Here is an 18,413-nt window from a genome sequence, read left to right on the forward strand (position 1 = left end):
AAACAGAAAAAAAAAAGAAAGCTTAATATATGTTATAGCTCTCTTTCCCTTTCCTTTTCGCTAAATTGTGATAAGTTGGTTATTGTTCCAACCATAATTTCTTTTATTGCTTAAAAGAAATTATAAGAACATACTCTTTTTTAAGGTCTGAAAACTCAAGAATCCTTAATTTAGTGAAATGTATCTTTTATTTTTTTGATTAATGCATTTGTCTGTGTGATATTAGAAGTTCTCCTGGAAATGGCTTTTGATAGTTTTTTTAGCTAAGTCGATTTCAAATTTATACGTATAAAAGCCATATTCATGTTCCTTAGAATCATTTCTAAGAGTGACATCTCCTTAAGGATGCCTTACTCACTGTTGGCCTTTCCACTTGACCTTTAATTTATAAAATGAGATTTTTGTATACCTCTTTGTTCTGTATCCCACCTTCTTACTTTTTTTTGGTGGGGGAGATTTGGAGATGGTCACCAGTATTTATGTTTTCCCCTCTTTGCATTTTAAAGATGGAAAAAAAAACCCTGTAGAAACTCCTAGATTATTATGTAGGATAATAATAATGGTATGTGGTGTTAACATGAAAGGGTGAAAGTGAAAGTCGCGCGGTCGTGTCCTACTCTTTGTGACCCCATGTGCTGTAGCCCAATAGGTTCCTCTGTCTTTGGAACTCTCCAGGCCAAAATACTGGAGTGAGTTGCCATTCCCTTCTCCAGGGGATCTTCCCAACCCAGGGATCAAACCCAGGTCTCCTGCATTGCAGGCAGATTCTTTACTGTCTGAGTCGCCAGGGAAATCCATGAAAGGATGCTATAATATAAATTAAGAATTTAATTCTGATTTCCTTTCAAATGATTTTGAATCTGGATATAGTCAGAAAAATGCCTAGGAGGTCCTCTGGATGGTAAGCTTCATATTCTTTTGCCACCTGGTTTCTAGCATTGATAACTAGATCTCCATTACTTTCCCACTTTAGCCTTCCCCTTATCCTCAGAGCCTATCATCCCTCTTTCACCATCTGCTTTCCCTCCCCTGACACAACTGAACATTATTTCACACTCAGTATTGAATGCCAGAGTTTGCTATTAAGTTCAATATCTAACTAAATTTGAATGATGAGTGAGTCGTATCCATCTGAAAGTTAAAACAGGCCATGGGGCCTCCCCTTCCCCACCCCAAGGGTTACAACTTGAAATCAACGTTTGTGTCCCCTCAGGGAAAATCATGATGGAAATTTTTAGACTATCTGCACACTCCTTATTTGATTTCAAATGATAATATAATCAATCCAGGAAAGGAAATCATCCTAAAATTTCATATTATGATTAGATGCGTAATCTAGCTGAAAGAGAAAATATCTAATTATTAAATTAGAAGCGTCACAATTCCTCAAGCACAGATTCTGAGCACTGCATCTCTGGAGAAAATGGCTACTTTGGATGAAACGATACAGTTGACACTTTGCCCATCACCTGGTAAGTGCTCAGTAACTATTTGTTGTCTTAAAAATTAGAAGTTAGTACACTCCCCAGACCACAGAAAGCTTTTCTAATTTTTCTTTTGCCATTTTAAAACAGTGTATTGATTTATTTCCATTACAAAAAGAAAAATTTCCTTCTAAACTTAGCTAAAAATTTAATTATAGTGGAGGCGTAAGAGGAAAAAAAGAGAGAGAAAAAAAAAAAGAGGGCTGAGGGGAGGAAGGAAGGAAAAGAGGAAGAAAAGAGAAGGAAGGAAGGAAGTAAAGACAGTGTGCGTTCACATTTGCTTGCTGTCCTAAGATTAAGCCCGACCACACAAAAACCCAGAGGAAGCAAGCATCATTTAACATTCAACTTGCAATTCATTTTGTGACTCTATCATTATGCCAGCTCATTTGTCTGCAGTTTAAAATGTGTTATAAAGTAGAAACTTAGAAGTAAAATTCTTTCACTTCCTGATACTAGAGTGAGCGTAGTACATCTGCGTGTTTTGGATCATTTCTAAGCATTTCTCAAAGGTTCGTTCCTCTTTGCCTGAAAGATGGTGGTTTAAACCATTGAAAATCGTTTCATCAAAACTTTATCAGATCATCATTTCTTTATAAAAGTTCCCTATTGATAGATATTACTATTCAAACAGTTTAACATTCATCACCTTGCCCTATTAATTTTATTTCTAAAATGTCTCTTGATTATGTACCCTTTTCTCTCTGCCCTAGGCATTGTCTTTATGTCCTGAACACCTCTCACCAGAGCTGCTCCTGGGTTGGCTTCTGTTCCTATCTTTCCTAATTTAATTATTTCCTTAGACTGTTGCAGGATTATTTCCCCAAGAAATAGGATAAATCATGAGGGTTTTTTTTTTCCCCAAAAAAAACCTTTAGTGGCTTTCATTTGCTTACACAATAAAAGCTGAACTGCTTCAAGGTCTTTTTATCATCTAGCTCCCCAATACCTTCCCAGGCTCAACTGCTCCTTTCTCCCTCTATGTGTGTGTGTGTGTATTTGTATCAGTGAGTTCCACAAATGCACCAGAAGGTTCCACATTTCTTCATGAAAGGCTTTGCTGACACTAATTCCTCATGCCAAAATGTCCTTACTCTGCTTTTACGTGGAAAATTCTAGCTCAACTCAAGTATTACCCCTTTATGAAGCACTGGGGGGCCTTCTCCAGCTGTAGGTAATTGTTCTTTCCTCTACCTCCCTGTAGTACTTGGATAAATTATTTTGTTAGAGATGAAATAAGTTTTACAATCCAGTCAAACTTTATTCATGAATCACTTTGGTGTTAGGTGATTTAGTTTCCAATGAAAGAAACATCAAATAAATTTGGGCAAATAAAAGTTTTTATTGGTTCATATAACTAAAAATGAAGCCAGCTGAATGCAGTGCCCAGCTAGTGTTCTCATTTGTCTCTGTTTTCATCCCATTGATTTCAGACTTCAGCAGACCCTTCACTCCGAATGATAGGAAAGTGGTTCTCAGAAGTGCTAGATTTACATGATATTTTTAGCTCTTAATCTTAGAAGAAGAGAAACCCTCTTCCACAGCACCAATATCATCCCTATTCTCCCTTGGAGGATTGTTCCAGTTTGCATCATTTGCCACTGTTTCTGGGAAGTTGGGTTCTCTGACTGGTCAGTCCAAGTCATGTGCTCCTTCTTGTGAAGGAGGTGAAGCCATGTGATGGACAGACGCACTGGAATATTGTAGACTGAGGAAGAAGCTGTCTCTGAGAGGAAAATGATTTTTATTTCATCGTCTATTGAGTATTTTAATTTTTTCCATTGTTGTAACTCACTGTTGAAGTGTATCTTACCCTTTTAATTCTAAGCTTCTCCAGGACAAGTATCAACACGCATTCAATAAATGTTAGCTAAGTGAAGGACTTATCAGCAGATAAAAAATGAAATGGCGTCCAAAGTTATCATTTTAATGGACTGAAGATTCTTTTTTTTACCTTTCAAAGCCTCATTAGTGAGACTTGATATTTTCCAGTGATTAAGGGAGATTGGAGTTTACAGAAAATAGGGGATAGGATTAATATTTAAGATGCACCCAGTTCATATAAAATATTGGATCTCAAACACTTCTAGTTATGATTTGGCTATCAGAAACCATTTAAATTAAAATGTTGTGAAGTAAAAAAAAATTGCTTTTAGTAGAGAAAATTTTGATATAGTTTATTACCATCACAGAAACAATTCTACTTAAAACCTGCATTTCTAATCTCTCACAGTTAGACAGTTTTGTTTTGTACTCTTAGAAAGTATGAGGTCTTGCCAACTAGTATTTTAAGATATTCAAAATGGAAAGTTGAAGACTAGTTCCTCATTTCTCTTCTTAGTAACTTTAAATAGTCTAGGAAAATGACCCTGTTTTGCATTGTTTTGCTCTAAATAGTCTAAATGCTTTATTTAAACTGGTTATTTCATTAGCATGATGCTACACAAGAGAGTTGATCACACTTGGCCACAGTACGGGCAGTACCATGTTTTGAACACCGAATCTGTATTGTTTCCTTCAATGAGCTTTTAATAAAGCAATTTCTAAGCTTGTTTTCATTAAACCTGTGCTCTAGAGTTTTTTAGCATAGAAGTTAATTAAGCATTCTGGCTTTGGAACCTGATATGAAATCTAACTCTGCCACTACACTAGTTATCTCTGGGTGTCCTTAGACAAGGTACACAGGCTCCCTGGATTTTTTACTCATCTGTAGAGTGGGGTTAGTACTCTCTAGCTCAGAGAATTTTGAGAGTTAAAGGAGATAATGTGCTATTGTGCATGGAGTATCTGGGATATTATAAAGGCTCAGTGTAACTTACAGACTATTATTACAATAACTGTTACTGTACTTCAACTGATACTTCTTGCTTTAGAGAAGAGGAGATCAAACCCAGTCAATCCTAAAGGAAATCAACCCTGAATACTCACTGGAAGGACTGATGCTGAAGGTGAAGCTCCAATACTTTGGTTACCTGTTGTGACAAGCTGACTCATTGGAAAAAAACCCTAATGCTGGGAAAGATTGAAGGCAAAAGATGAAGGGGGCAGCAGAGGATGAGATGATTAGAAGTCAATAGACATGAATTTGAGCAAACTCCAGGAGACAGTGGAGGACAGAGGAGCCTGGCGTATTGCAGTCCATGAGGTCACAGTGAGTTGGACACGATTTAGAGACTGAACAACAACAAAGCTGGAAATCACTGGGGAAGGAACATTTGAGCAGTTTTATTAAAAGTACTCCTGCTTAGAATGGAAGATGTGGCATTTAAAAGAGAGGACAGTGTCCTTATTTCATCACTGATAAGATGTCCTGCTTTCAGTCCTTCATGGACTGATGCCTCTACTGCTTGATACTCCCTGCTCTTCACCCCAATCTCCAGTGCTCCTCTTCCTCAACTGCAGCTACCAACATGTTGTGACAAAAGACCCCTCCTCCATAGATGGACCCTGAGGACTATAAGGTCAGACCCAGTGTGACTTTTCACCTCTCTCAAGATAAAAATATCTTGCTCCATTTGAGATTAAATTTAATCTTTCTGCCAAATGTGAAAAAGCTATACTCCAGTTTCTTAAATATAAAAGATGTGAGATGAAGCAAGGCATAGCATACAAGTAGATCTAACCAGACATCTCAGAGTCCCAGTGAGACCACAAGTCACAGAGCTTCATTATGAGGAGAGTAATGGTAGTAATAGACTGACGATAGCTTACTTAACCTTCCCTGGCCATGATTCTGGACTGAACACACTGTCTGCTGTAAAGAACATCTCTGCTCGATACGTGCACATAGCAGGTGTTCATTCTTACACCATTTCCCACCCACTATTGTTTGTTGTTTACAGTAATTTTCAAAACTTTTTATTTTGCAAAGATTTTAACCTTAGAGGAATGCAGCAATTTTGGTTAAGAGAATTGTATGCTTTTACCCAGGTTCACCAGTTTTGTTTTGAATGAACACGCGTCAAATATTTTAACTCATTATTAATGAGGGAAACAGGCAATGTCGGAACCAGTTCAAAGATCAGAAATATGGAAATGAATTTGCAAATGAATACAAAACTGGCTTGTTCCACAAAGGGGGAGGGAAGTCAGCTGCACCTCCACTTGACAGAATTTATGTACAAGAATTATTTTGCCTCTCTCTGATGACTCACTAGCTTTTAACATTTTGCCGCAAATCCTTTATCCTTCCCTTTTTCTCTAATTAAATTTTTCTGAACCCTTTGAGAATAATATGCATGCATTGTGCCCGCATAAGCGTTAATACTTTAATTCAATGTGAACTGTGAAAGAAAACACATTTTCTTACAAAACCATGGCAAGTTACTGAATTCAGAAAATTTAGCATTGATATAGTACTTATCTTTAATCTATAATCCATGTTTTGTTAGTTGTTCTAATAACATTTTAGATGGCATTTTTCATTCTCTAGTACGGAGGTCAGTCTGAGGTGATATATATACTTATGTCTCTTTTTTAAATTGAGATATAATTAACATAACATTATGTTAGTTTCAGGTGTACCACATAGCAATTTAATATGTGTATATATTGTAAAATGATCACCACGAATCTAACATCTGTCACTATATATAATCACAAAATTTCTTTCTTATGATGAAAATTTTTAAGATCTACTCTCTTAGAAACTTTCAAATATGCAATACAGTATTATTAACTGTAGTCACCGTGTTGGTCATTACATCCTCAGGACTTATTTGTTTTATAATAAGCCAGCTTCACCCATTTCACTATTCATCCCTCCACCCTGCCCTTGTCTCTGGCTCCCCATCAACCTGATCTCTGTTTTTATCTTGTCTCTTTAGTTTTCTTTATATTTTTTAGAAAAATTTGAAGTTTGTGTATGTTAGAAATTATGGCATTTCTATGTGTGTGTGTTGCCTTTTTTATGATAATATCCTCGGCCATAATGTCAAAAGGTGTATGTGTTAGTTGTTCAGTCATGTCCGACTCTTTGCAACCCCATAGACTATAGCCCGACAGGCTCCTGTCCATGGGATTCTCCAGGCAAGAAAACTGGAGGGTCTTGCCATTCCCTTCTCCAGAGGATCTTCCTGATCCAGGGATCGAACCCTGGTCTCCTGCATGCAGGCAGATTCTTTACCGTTTGAGCTACAGGGAAGTCCTATTATGTCAAAAGCTGACTTTTTAAAAAAGTACATTTCGACTCCAAAGTGATACTGGGGGGAAAATAGCAAGCATAAATCAGAACATCAAAGTAAGTCCCACCATGCCTACAGTGTACAAATAGCTGTTGATGAGTTTGCCATGCTTAGTGAACTGAGTAAGTGTAAAAGCTTTTCGTGTGCATTCCTATTTTCAGGCCCAATACAGTACGTTAACCTCAGAATATCAAATTGAATCAGGGGTTCTGAGAAGAGCCGCCTGCAAAGCAGTTAGAATGACAGTCTTCATTACACCGTCTAGATTCAGATTTCAGACCACCATAACTGGGGCCTTTTCTAATCTCTCACCTATAGTCAGATACGCACAGCCACCCAAATCAAGGACTCCGTACCTCTTAAGAGTGAAGTCCACCGAAGCCTGCAAAGCTGAGCCCCAAATTGTTAAGAAGAACTTCTTCTTGATGACATTTTTCCTGGCAAGGCCACATAACCAGCCCCTGCAAGGCTGCTGGCCACACAGTATGTCAGCACAAATTATGCAGTCTGGGGCTGAGTGGATATGTCAGCTGCCCATTAGACCACACTAAAATAGAATTGCTGGGTGCCTGAAGCATGAAGCATGATATTAGATAAAGTGATGAAATTTCACTCGATTAAAGAGCCAGGTCAAGGACAGTTACCTCAGGAAATTCTTTTTTTCCTCAAATATTCTCACAACCTTGATGAATTTATCGTTTTCTTGCTTATTTTTCATTATCGTCTGGGGCTTTATGAGCAATAAAAGGTGCCCTCAGCAGGCACTGACATATTGGAGTGATCAGAATCATAGGTTATATTGATTCAAAGAAAGAAAGGGGGGAAAAAAAGACGGAATTGACATTGCCGCAGGTCACAAGCCCTTGGAAATGTTGGATTGATTTGTTTAGACAGTTGTTTGATTTCTCTCTCTCTGTCTTTCTCTAGCTCTTTTGTTTTGTTTTTCTTAATAAAGGGATAGGAAAAAGAACAGAAAGAGGTAGTCTTTTTTTTTTTTTTTAAGGCCAGTTGAAGGATAGGAATAGCAGCATATGGCTTGGCAGAAAGTTTTATTTTTATTTATTTGATTTATAAGGACAGGAGAGAAATGCTTCTTGCAAAGGGCTTCTTTTATCAAAAGGACTTGCAGGCTGAAAGTAAGTGATTGCGTACCTACACTGCTTCTCAAATCTGGGTTGGATAACCACAGCTAGCCACAGTAAAGCAGTTTGACTAATGCCCCCACCACCCACTTCCTGGCCTGGTCCCTGTAGGAAAACATATTTTTTCATTAAGGAAAACATTTTTTGTTCATTAATACTGTACTCTGACTTATTTTCATTTACAGTAGCATTTGAGAAGCCAAAGAAATGAGAAATGGGTATTCAGATCACTTGAGTTTCACTCTTACAGCTTAATGATTCTCCCATTCCTCTCCCTCCCCTCTTATCCTGCCAGTGAGGGCGAGGTTCTTATGTGAGCGCGATATCCCTGAAGGAGCCGCACCAAGGCCAGCTAATCGGATCATGTAGAACTCTAATTCAGTTGGCTCAGCCGTTCTTTCTTTGGGTCAGAAAATCCACAGTTGCAAATGTGTTCTTCGAGGGGGCGGGGGGGGATTGGGGAGGGGAGGGTTTGAAGGTATTTGGGAGGAATAAGCTAGCTTTGGGCACCACTTGAGGGTCATTACAAACTCTCAACTCAATAAATGATTGAGGAGACTTAGTTCAATAAATTTCCCAGGCAATATTTTAACTTTGGTGCGCCAGTTTCATTCCATGTATGTAGGCTGCTTGAGTTTTTAGATTCCTCTTTTTCCCTTCAGAAAATAGGAATAATTTTAGCATATTATACCTCCTCTATCTTATAAGATTATCATGAAGATGAAAAAGGACATCTGTTTACAGATTTGTCGAATTTAAAAGAGAAAATGTATTATCTAGATTCTAAATGATATCATGATTATATTTTAATAAAATATTAATTTTTAATACTAGTGAACAAAGAATTTCTGTGACCAGGTGAGCTTTACTTACTTGGTATGTGAACCGTAGACACAGTTAGAATTTACACTTGCTTTTTTAGCAGATTTCTTACACATTACATGAATGTTTCTACAAATCAAACTTCTTTTATAACAGCATTTCCTAGGTAAGAGTCTTTACCCAAGAAAGAAATACGTTAGATGATAGCTTGGTGGGTGGACACAAAATACAGGAAGCCTTCATGGATATAATGCTGGTTTCTCAGTATCATCATAATTAATAGAATAAAAGTGAGAGGGCAATTTTTTTTTTTCTACTTGAGAGAGAAAAGTACAATTACTTGTTACATAAAAATGTTAGATACCCACTTTTGGATCTGATTAAAGAATAACAAGGAGAGATAAGAAAGCCTTCCTCAAGGATCAATGCAAAGAAATAGAGGAAAACAATAGAATGGGAAAGACTAGAGATCTTTTCAAGAAAATTAGAGATACCAAGGGAATGTTTCATGCAAAGATAGGCTCAATAAAGGACAGAAATGAAAGGGACCTAACAGAAGCAGAAGATATTAAGAAGAGGTGGCAAGAATACACAGAAGAATTGTACCAAAAAGTTCTTCATGACCCAGACAATCACGATGGTGTGATCACTCACCTAGACCCAGACATCCTGGAATGTGAAGTCAAGTGGGCCTTAGGAAGCATCACTGTGAACAAAGCTAGTGGAGATGATGGAATTCCAGTTGAGCTATTTCATATCCTGAAAGATGATGCTGTGAAAGTGCCACACTCAATATGCCAGCAAACATGGAAAACTCAGTAGTGGCCACAGGACTGGAAAAGGTCAGTATTCATTCCAATCCCAAAGAAAGGCAATGCCAAAGAATGCTCAAACTACAGCACAATTGCACTCATCTCACACGCTAGTAAAGTAATGCTTACAGTTCTCCAAGCCAGCCTTCAGCAATACGTGAACCGTGAACTTCCAGATGTTCAAGCTGGTTTTAGAAAAGGCAGAGGAACCAGAGATCAAATAGCCAACATCCGATGGATCATCAAAAAAGCAAGAGAGTTCCAGAAAAACATCTATTTCTGCTTTATTGACTATGCCAAAGCCTTTGACTGTGTGGATCACAATAAACTGTGAAAAATTCTGAAAGAGATGGGAATACCAGACCACCTGACCTGCCTCTTGAGAAACCCATATGCAGGTCAGGAAGCAACAGTTAAAATGGACATGGAACAACAGACTGGTTCCAAATAGGAAAAGGAGTACGTCAGGCTGTATATTGTCACCCTGCTTATTTAACTTATATGCAGAGTACATCATGGGAAACGCTGGTCTGGAAGAAACACAAGCTGGAATCAAGATTGCCGGGAGAAATATCAATAACCTCAGATATGCAGATGACACCACGCTTATGGCAGAAAGTGAAGAAGAACTAAAGAGCCTCTTGATGAAAGTGAAAGAGGAGAGTGAAAAAGTTGGCTTAAAGCTCAACATTCAGAAAACTAAGATCATGGCATCCGGTCCCATCACTTCATGGGAAATAGATGGGGAAACAGTGGCTGACTTTATTTTTCTGGCCTCCAAAATCACTGCAGATGGTGGTTGCAGCCTTGAAATTAAAAGACGCTTGCTCCCTGCAAGCGTCCAACCTAGACAGCATATTAAAAAACAGAGACATTACTTTGCCAACAAAGGTCCGTCTAGTCAAAGCTATGGTTTTTTCAGTAGTCATGTACAGATGTGAGAGATGAACTACAAAGAAAGCTGAATGCTGAATAATTGATGCTTTTGAACTGTGGTGTTGGAGAAGACTCTTGAGAGTCCCTTTGACTGCAAGGAGATCCAACCAGTCCATCCTAAAGGAAATCACTCCTTAATATTCATTGGAAGGACTGATATGAAGCTGAAACTCCAATACTTTGGCCAACTGATGCGGAGAATTGACTCATTGGAAAAGACCCTGATGCTGGGCAAGATTGAAGGCAGGAGGAGAAGGGGACAACAGAGGATGAGATGGTTGGATGGCATCACCCACTCTATGGAGATGAGTTTGCATAAGCTCCAGGAGTTGGTGATCGACAGGGAGGCCTCGGGTGCTGCATTCCATGGGGTCGCAAAGAGCCGGACATGACTGAGCAACTGAACTGAAAAGAGTAGGAGTCTGTTACTTGTCTCAGTATAAAATGAAGGGTAAAGATATACCAGTGGAGATAATAGATGCCCTACCATGGGAGGAATTTTAAACTCCTGTTTTTCTTTCTTGGTGAGTTGGATTCTCGTCTGTTGGAGGCCCTTGGCTACCACTCTTTGTGTTCTCAAGGGTCCAAGAGTAAGCTCACCATCTCCTGTGTTTCTCACTAGTCACTTGATTTGTTCCTGTCATATAATTTTGGCCTAATAAAAATCCTTCATTCAACTGCAGAATGGGAAAGGCTCACACCAAGCATAGGTTGGCAAAGTAAAGGTGCATCAGTTTTTTAAGATGCAGGAAGAGGCCTTTGACACATTTTCTTCCTCTTCATCATATGCTTGGGCAGCGGGAGGCAAGAATTGTATTCTACTTAGGGTCTTCTTGTTTATGATGAAAATTACATGCTTTGTTTGAGCAATAATAAAATAAATTACTTTGAAACCTCTCATTGGCACCTTTAATGAACACAATAGATAGAAAAATATGCTTATCAAAATGTGTCATCCTTTTCTCCATGCTAAACTCAGTAAATATTCCATTAGAAGAAGGGTTTGGTTTCCCATGTGGATTGTGAAATCTCTTGAGTTATATTAAGGCTGTAAATGCAGTTCAAAGCAGCTCAGAGCCTTGCTCTAGGGGATGGGTACATTTTATTTTTGATTCTTTCCCCAGAGGTGGTTCTGATTAGCCCAATGCTCACTGGTGTAATAATGGAAAGGAAATTTCCTTCAGGCGACTGCAGCAGAGCCTGAGTTGAACGTTTGCTACCTTGGGAGAATCAGGTCATTCTCCTATCTGCCAGAGAAACACACGCTCCCTGAGAGAAAAAACATCGGGAGAACAGATTCCTCTGACAGGTGTAGAACTTCTGCTGCAGAATCTTTCAAATAGTGCCTGAGGGGAAACTGTGTCTTCCTGATCAGATTGTCGCCGTACTTCTTCTTCTTTTTAAAATTTATGTTTTTTGTCTTATTTATTTTGTTTTAACATGGGAGAATTGAAAGGGCAAAATGTTCAGGATGTACATTCCTCTAAAGTGAAGGGTTCATCACTTCAGCTCTGAACACTGATTTCTGTCACCTTGGCCAACACAAAGGAGGAGACACATTTCTTTTTTTCTCCATGATGCCTTCTGTGACATGACACACAGATGATGGACTATGCAATGATTTAACCAAGCCTGATCTTTCTGCCTGGGGGCACACACAACACCTAAAGCCTCAGCGAGTCCTTATTTATTTACTGTGATTTTTTAGATCTCTCTTGAGAAACTATAGTATTTAAAATCCACCTCCTTTTTCATCCTTTAAACAGAGGATTTATTTTTCTTATTACGGAACAACTGTCTTCATAAGCCAACTTGGTCAGGTTCTAATTATGTGGAAATTCCACAAATATTTCAATTGTGAGTCTTTCATTCTTTAATTGCTGGAGTTTTTGTATGACCTCTTCTTTACCTGGGCACTGCACAGAGGAGAAATTGCATGTCCTTGAGTTGTAAGGTTAGTCCATAATTCATGTCACTTTGATTATTTTCCTCCCTGCGTACCACTCAGCATAACACTTTCTGCTGGATTCAACTAGATTCATTCCCGTCTGGTTTTCTGTGTTGCAGGTGATGTGACGTGCCAGGGAGTTTGCTTGTAACCAGTGCTGGATTGCCTAAGAGCACTAGAACATGTTTTGAATGACATGAGAACTCCTCCAACACCATTGACATGGTGATTCCTTTAGGATAAGACATGTCACACTTTTTTTTTTTTTTGCTTTCCACCTGGCTTATCTAGGTAGGAATTAATATAGGAATGAGTACCTGAACCAAAAAGAGGATGAAGTGTAGTTCTCAGAGAGCTGGGTTTTAGATTAATGGTCACAAACATGGAACACTAAAAATTAAACTACATTCAAAATGGTCTCAGGGGAAATCAGCCAGTTCCCAAGATCCAGTACATTTAAATATCATTCAGGACCAAGTTCCAAAATGGCCTGCTGCTGCTGCTAAGTCGCTTCAGTCGTGTCCGACTCTGTGCGACCCCATAGACAGCAGCCCATCAGGTTCCGCCATCCCTGGGATTCTCCAGGCAAGAATACTGGAGTGGGTTGCCATTTCTCCAGTGCATGAAAGGGAAAAGTGAAAGTGAAGTCGCTCAGTCGTGTCCGACTCTTAGCGACCCCATGGACTGTAGCCTACCAGGCTCCTCCGTCCATGGGATTTTCCAGGCAAGAGTACTGGAGTGGGGTGGCATTGCCTTCTCCGCCAAAATGGCCAGTTGGTCTTAAAACTCATCACGAAATGTGGAAATAAACAGAAACATATATTCTTTGGGAAAATCTTACCAATTCAGGTGTGGTCAAAGTGAGTTCTCAGTGGCTTTGTTTGAAAGGTGGTGTTAGTTTTGATGAATGTCATTATTCAGTTCAGTTCAGTTCAGTTGATCAGTCATGTCCGACTCTTTGCGACCCCATGAACTGCAGCACGCCAGGCCTCCCTGTCCATCACCAACTCCCTGATTCCAAACAAACCCAGGTCCATCGAGTCAATGATGCCATCCAGCTATCTCATCCTCTGTCATCCTCTTCTCCTCCTGCCCTCAATCGTTCCCAGCATCAGGGTCTTTTCCAATGAGTCAGCTCTTCGCATGAGGTGGCGAAAGTATTGGAGTTTCATCCTCAACATCAGTCCTTCCAATGAACACTGAGGACTGATCTCCTTTAGGATGGACTGGTTGGATTTCCTTGCAGTCCAAGGGACTCTTAACAGTCTTCTCCAACAACACAGTTCAAAATCATCAATTCTTCGGCGCTCAGCTTTCTTTATAGTCCAACTCTCACATCCATACATGACCACTGGAAAAAACATAGCCTTGACTAAACGGACCTTTGTTGGCAAAGTAATGTCTCTGCTTTTTAATATGCTATCTAGGTTGGTCATAACTTTCTTTCCAAGGAGTAAGAGTCTTTTAATTTCATGGCTGCAGTCACCATCTGCAGTGATTTTGGAGCCCAGAAAAATAAAGTCAGCAACTTTTCCACTGTTTCCCCATCTATCTGCCATGAAGTGATGGGACTGGATGCCAGGATCTTAGTTTTCTGAACATTGAGCTTTAAGCCAACTTTTTCACTCTTTTCTTTCACTTTCATCAAGAGGCTCTTGATTTCTTCTTCACTTTCTGCCATAAGGGTGGTGTCATCTGCTTGTCGGAGGTGATTGATATTTCTCCCGGCAATCTTGATTCCAGCTTGTGTTTCTTCCAGCCCAGCGTTTCTCATGAGGTACTCTGCATATAAGTTAAATAAGCAGGGTGACAATATACAGCCTTGACGTACTCCTTTTCCTATTTGGAACCAGTCTGTTGTTCCATGTCCAGTTCTAACTGTTGCTTCCTGACCTGCATACAGGTTTCTCAAGAGGCAGGTCAGGTGGTCTGGTATTCCCATCTCTTTCAGGATTTTCCACAGTTTATTGTGATCCACACAGTCAAAGGCTTTGGCATAGTCAGTAAAGCAGAAGTAGATGTTTTTCTGGAACTCTCTTGCTTTTTTGATGATCTATCAGATGTTAGAAATTTGATCTCTGGTTCCTCTGCCTTTTCTAAAACCAGCTTGAACATCTGGAAGTTCACAGTTCACGTATTGCTGAAGGCTGGCTTGGAGAACTGTAAGCATTACTTTACTAGTGTGTGAGATGAGTGCAATTGTGCGGTAGTTTGAGGATTCTTTGGCATTGCCTTTCTTTGGGATTGGAATGAAAACTGACCTTTTCCAGTCCTGTGGCCACTGTTGAGTTTTCCATGTTTGCTGGCATATTGAGTGCAACATTTTCACAGCATCATCTTTCAGGATTTGAAATAGCTCAACTAGAATTCCATCACCTCCACTAGCTTTGTTTGTAGTGATGCTTTCTAAGGCCCACTTGACTTCACATTCCAGGATGTCTGGCTCTAGCTGAGTGTGAGTGATCACACCATCATGATTGTCTGGGTCATGTAGAACTTTTTTGTACGATTCTTCTGTGTATTCTTGCCACCTCTTCTTAATATCTTCTGCTTCTGATAGGTCCCTACCATTTCTGTCCTTTATTGAGCCTATCTTTGCATGAAATGTTCCCTTGGTATCTCTAATTTTCTTGAAGAGATCTCTAGTCTTTCCCATTCTATTGTTTTCCTCTATTTCTGAGCATTGATCACTCAGGAAGGCTTTCTTATCTCTCCTTGCTATTCTTTGGAACTCTGCATTCAAATGAGTATACCTTTCCTTTCCTCCTTTGCTTTCACTTGTTGTCTTTTCACAGCTATTTGTAAGGCCTCCTCAGACAACCATTTTGCTTTTTTGCATTTCTTTTTCTTGGGGATAGTCTTGATTCCTGTGTCCCTGCAGTGTCATGAACCTCCGTCCATAGCTCACCAGGTATTCTGTCTATCAGATCTAGTCCTTTAAATCTAGTTCTCACTTCTACTGTATAGTCATAAGGGGTTTGATTTAGGTCATACCTGAAAAGCCTAGTGGTTTTCTCCACTTTCTTCAATTTCAGTCTGAATTTGGTAATAAGGAGTTCATGATCTGAGCCACAGTCAGCTCCCAGTCTTGTTTTTGCTGACTGTATTGAGCTTCTCCATCTTTGACTGCACAGAATATAATCAATCTGATTTCAGTGTTGACCATCTCATGATGTCCATGTGTAGAGTCTTCTCTTGTGTTGTTGGAAGAGGGTGTTTGCTATGACCAGTGCATTCTCTTGGCAGAACTCTATTAGCCTTTGCCCTGCTTCATTCTGTACTCCAAGGCCAAATTTTCCTGTTATTCCAGGTGTTTCTTGACTTCCTCCTTTTGCATTCCAGTCCCCAATAATGAAAAAGACATCTTTTTTGGGTGTTAGTTCTAGAAGGTCTTGTAGTTATTCATAGAACTGTTCAATTTCAGCTTCTTCAGTGTTGCTGGTCAGGGCATAGACTTGAATTACCATGATATTGAATGGTTTGCCTTGGAAATGAACAGAGATCATTCTGTCATTTTTGAAATGACATCCAAGTATTGCATTTCGGACTCTTTTGTTGACCAGGATGGCTACTCCATGTCTTCTAAGGGATTCCTTCCCACAGTAGTAGATATAATGGTCATCCGAGTTAAATTCACCCATTCCAGTCAACTTTAGTTCGCTGATTCTTAGAATGTTGACGTTCACTCTTGCTATCTCCTGTCTGAAGAGACCTTACAAATGGCTGTGAAAAGAAGAGAAGCAAAAAGCAAAGGAGAAAAGGAAGGATATTCCCATTTGAATGCAGAGTTCCAAACAATGGCAAGCAGAGATAAGAAAGCCTTCATCAAGGATCAATGCAAAGAAATAGAGGAAAACAACAGAATGGGAAAGACTAGAGATCTCTTCAAGAAAATTAGAGATACCAAGGGAACATTTCATGCAAAGATGGGCTCAATAAAGGACAGGAATGGTATGGACCTAACAGATGCAGAAGATATTAAGAAGAGGTGGCAAGAATATACAGAACTGTACAAAAAAGATCTTCATGACCCAGATAATCACGATGGTGTGATCACTCACCTAGACCCAGACATCCTGGAATGTGAAGTCAAGTGGGCCTTAGGAAGCATCACTATGAACAAAGCTAGTGGAGGTGATGGAATTCCAGTTGAGCTATTTCAAATCCTGAAAGATGATGCTGTGAATGTGCTGCACTCAATATGCCAGCAAATATGAAAAACTCAACAGTGGCCACAGGACTGGAAAAGGTCAGTTTTCATTCCAATCCCAAAGAAAGGCAATGCCAAAGAATCCTCAAACTACCGCACAATTGCAGTCATCTCACACGCTAGTAAAGTAATGCTCAAAATTCTCCAAGCCAGGCTTCAGCATTTCATGAACCGTGAACTTCCATATGTTCAAGCTGATTTTAGAAAAGGCAGAGGAACCAAGGATCAAATTCCCAACATCTGATGGATCATCAAAAAAGCTAGAGAGTTCCAGAAAAACATCTATTTCTGCTTTATTGACTATGCCAAAGCATTTGACTGTGTGGATCACAACAAACTGTGGAAAATTCTGAAAGAGATGGGAATACCAGACCACCTGACCTGCCTCTGGAGAAACCTGTATGCAGGTCAGGAAGCAACAGTTAGAACTGGACATGGAACAACAGACTGGTTCCAAATAGGTAAAAGACTACGTCAAGGCTGTATATTGTCACCCTGCTTATTTAACTTATATGCAGAGTACATCATGAGAAACGCTGGGCTGGAAGAAACACAAGCTGGAATCAAGATTGCCGGGAGAAATATCAATAACCTCGGATATGCAGATGACACTACCCTTATGGCAGTAAGTGAAGAGGAACTAAAAAGCCTCTTGATGAAAGTGAGAAAGGAGAGTGGAAAAGTTGGCTTAAAGCTCAACGTTCAGAAAACTAAGATCATAGCATCTGGTCCCATCACTTCATGGGAAATAGATGGGGAAACAGTGACAGACTTTATTTTTTTGTGCTCCAGAATCACTGCTGATGGTTACTGTAGCCATGAAATTAAAAGTCGCTTACTCCTTGGAAGGCAGTTATGACCAACCTAGATAGCATATTAAAAAGCAGAGACATTACTTTGCCAACAAAGGTCCGTGTCGTCAAGGCTATGGTTTTTCCAGTAGTTGTGTATGGATGTGAGAGTTGGACTGTGAAGAAAGCGGAGCACCGCAGAATTGATGCTTTTGAACTGTGGTGTTGGAGAAGACTCTTAAGAGGCCCTTGGACTGCAAGAAGATCCAACCAGTCCATCCTAAAGGAGATCAGTCCTGAGTGTTCATTGGAAGGACTGATGTTAAAGCTGAAACTCCAGTACTTTGGCCACCTCATATGAAGAGTTGACTCATTTGAAAAGACCCTGATGCTGGGAAAGACTGAGGGCAGGAGGAGAAAGGAGATGACGAAGGATGAGATGGCTGGATGGCGTCACTGACTCAATGGACATGAGTTTGGGTAAAGTCTGGGAGTTGGTGATGGATAGGGAGGCCTCGCATGCTGCAGTTGATGGGGTCGCAAAGAGTTGGACACGACTGAGCAACTGAACTGAAAAGAGGGGCTGCTGCTGCTGCTGCTAAGTCTCTTCAGTCGTGTCCAACTCTTTGCGACCCCATAGACAGCAGCCCACCAGGCTCCCCTGTCCCTTGGATTCTCCAGGCAAGAACACTGGAGTGGGTTGCCATTTGCTTCTCCAGGGCATGAAAGTGAAAGGGGAAAGTGAAGTCGCTCAGTCGTGTCCGACTCTTAGGGACCCCATGGACTCAGCCTACCAGGATCCTCCTTCCATGGGATTTTCCAGGCATGAGTACTGGAGAGGGTTGCCATTGCCTTCTCCAGAAGAGAGGGGAGATGGAGTCTAATACACATGTGAAGGGTTGGCTCTAGAGAGGAGCCTAAAGATTTTACCCACTGTAGCAGGACAGCACCTGGGGCTCCACCCCAGATCACAAAAGACATCGGTGTCAGGAGCTTCAGAAATCTCTTGAGAGTGTGTGTATAAATAAAGTCACTGAGCATAAAGATGGAGAACATGTGTTAGAAGTCTGGGGAGAAAGAATAAG

At 40.0% G+C, this 18,413-nt stretch overlaps 1 protein-coding gene across 8 annotated transcripts in view; it reads left to right on the forward strand.

Moving 5' to 3' along the window:
* The window catches only part of TLE4 (TLE family member 4, transcriptional corepressor), a 275,661-nt gene that overhangs the window by 240,464 nt on the left and 16,784 nt on the right, over positions 1-18,413 (forward strand). For 3 of the 8 annotated variants that reach the window (XR_014058552.1, XR_014058560.1, XR_014058558.1), the window contains exons 23-24: positions 1,392-1,472; positions 4,358-4,432. The exons of 3 other annotated variants lie outside the window; for them this stretch is intronic. The gene's annotated coding sequence lies outside the window, so the exon portion shown is untranslated. Of the gene's footprint in view, positions 1-1,391; positions 1,473-4,357; positions 4,433-13,547; positions 13,781-18,413 lie in introns of those variants that run through there. 2 more of the 8 variants (XR_014058562.1, XR_014058565.1) reach the window with 2 other exon arrangements.

Source organism: Giraffa tippelskirchi, chromosome 1 (genome assembly GCF_054371585.1).
Source record: "Giraffa tippelskirchi isolate mGirTip1 chromosome 1, T2T-mGirTip1v1.2.pri, whole genome shotgun sequence".
Lineage (NCBI taxonomy): Eukaryota > Metazoa > Chordata > Mammalia > Artiodactyla > Giraffidae > Giraffa > Giraffa tippelskirchi.